Genomic DNA, 2,105 nt, shown 5'->3' on the forward strand with positions numbered 1-2,105 from the left:
AAACAAACATTCTCTTCCCCATTTAATGGATTTTGGCCCTTTGTCAAAGATCAGCTGATTATAGGTCGATGGATCCATTTTTGGGTTCTCAATTCTATTCCATTGGTCTATGTATCTGTCACTAAATCAATATAAGGTAGTTTTGACTACTGTGGCTATAGAGTAGGTTTTGAGATCTGGCAATGTGAGACCTACTACTTTGTTTTTCTTCTTCAATAGTGTTCTGCTTATCCAAGGTCTTTCCTTTTCATATAAAGTTAGTGATTGCTTTTTCATATACTTAAAGAATGTTGATGGCTTCTGGATTGGGATTGCATTGAATGTATAGATTGATTTTGGTAGAACTGACATTTTCACAATGTTCAAGCTTCCTATCCACAAGCATGGGATGTTCTTCCACTTATGTAGATCTCTTATGGTTTCTTGAAATAGGTTTTTTATAGTTTTCTTTGTAGAGGTCTTTTGTGTCCCTGGTAAGATTTATTCCCAAAATATTTTATATTTTTGGTAGTGCAGTGTAGTAAATTACTTAGTGTGGTTTTTCTACCCATAAGTCTTTTTAAACACCAAGGTGGGATTCGCTATGAGCAACTGAGGAGCTCCTGATTGCTAAAGTTTTCCACCTGGAGTATTTCTGTTGGGACTGGCACAAAACAATGTTCTGGGATGTTCCCACTCTCTCTCAGATGCTTAGAGTTCTGATTCTATGATTGGCTCAAAAGGAGGCCTCCTAGAGGGAGAACTCTCTCTGACTTCTGGTTGAGGAAGACCTGCTGCTGAAAGAGACACACATTACTGAAAGGGACACTTGCTGCTGGTAAACAGATGCAAGAGACACGCGTTGCTAAGGAAGACACTGAGGGACATGCACTGCTGGGGGAAGACTGTGAGAGACTTGGCTGAGAGATGGTGGGCTGGGAGAGAGACTGACCGTTTTTCCTGAACTTGAATTGTAGCCTGGTGCTTCCCTAATAAACTCCATAATCTGTGAGTTCTGTGTGGTCACTGCAGCAAATTATTGAACCCAGGAGAGAGGTGGTGGGTGCTTTGGGAGGAACAGTTGGAGAAAGGGCTGGAGGGAGGCAGCATGTCTGGCCTGGCAGGAATAGGCCTTGGGCTATTGATGATGATTCTGTCTTCCTATTGTGGGATTAGAGGAGGTCAGAACATGTGGCCTTCTTGTCCTTATTGCAGGTAGCTATTGAAAACGGTATTGATTTCCTTGTTTCTTTTTCAGCAATCTCTTTGCTGGTGTAGAGGAATCCCACTGATTTTTGGATGTTGATCTTATATCCTGCCACGATGCTAAATCTCTGTTAGTTCCAGTAGGTATTTGACTGAGTCTCTTGGGTTTTCTAGGTATAGGATCATATCATCAGCAAATAAGGACAGTTTGACTTCTTCCTTACCAATTTGGATGCTTTGACTTCCCTTTCTTCCCTTATGGCCCTGGCTAGGACTTCCAGTACAATGTTGAATAGAAGTGGTGATAGCAGGCATCCTTGTCTGGTTCCTGTTCTCAAGAGATATGGTTTCGTCTCTCTCGAATGAGAATGATGTTGGCTATTGGTTTTGCATAAATGCCCTTTATTATGTTGAGGAATGTCCCTTCTATTCCTATTTTGCTGAGAGTTTTGATCAGGAATGGATATTGGCTTTTATCAAATGCCTTTTCTGCATCAATTGATATGATCATGTGGTTCTTCTCCTTTGTTTTATTTACATGGTGGATGATCTTGGTTGTTTTTCTAATGTTGAACCATCCCTGCATACCTGATATGAACCTCACTGGGTCACGGTGAATGATTTTCTTGATATGTTGTTGCAGTCTATTGGCTAGGATTTTGTTGACGATTTTTGCATCTATATGAATGCATGAATATGAGGGATATTGGTCTGTAGTATTTCTTTTGAGTGATGTCTTTGGCTGGTTGTGGTATCAAGGTTATGCTTGCTTCCTAAAATGATTTAGGGAGGATTCCATCCTTTTCTATGTTTTGGAATAGTTTGAGTAGGATTGGCATCAGTTCTTCTCTGGATGTTTTGTAGAATTCTCCAGTGAAACTGTCTGGGCCAGGACTTTTTTTAGTTGGGAGTTTTTTGAT

This window comes from Orycteropus afer, unplaced genomic scaffold (assembly GCF_000298275.1).
Source record: "Orycteropus afer afer isolate SDZICR_OR568_19922 unplaced genomic scaffold, OryAfe1.0 scaffold00333, whole genome shotgun sequence".
Taxonomy (NCBI): domain Eukaryota; kingdom Metazoa; phylum Chordata; class Mammalia; order Tubulidentata; family Orycteropodidae; genus Orycteropus; species Orycteropus afer.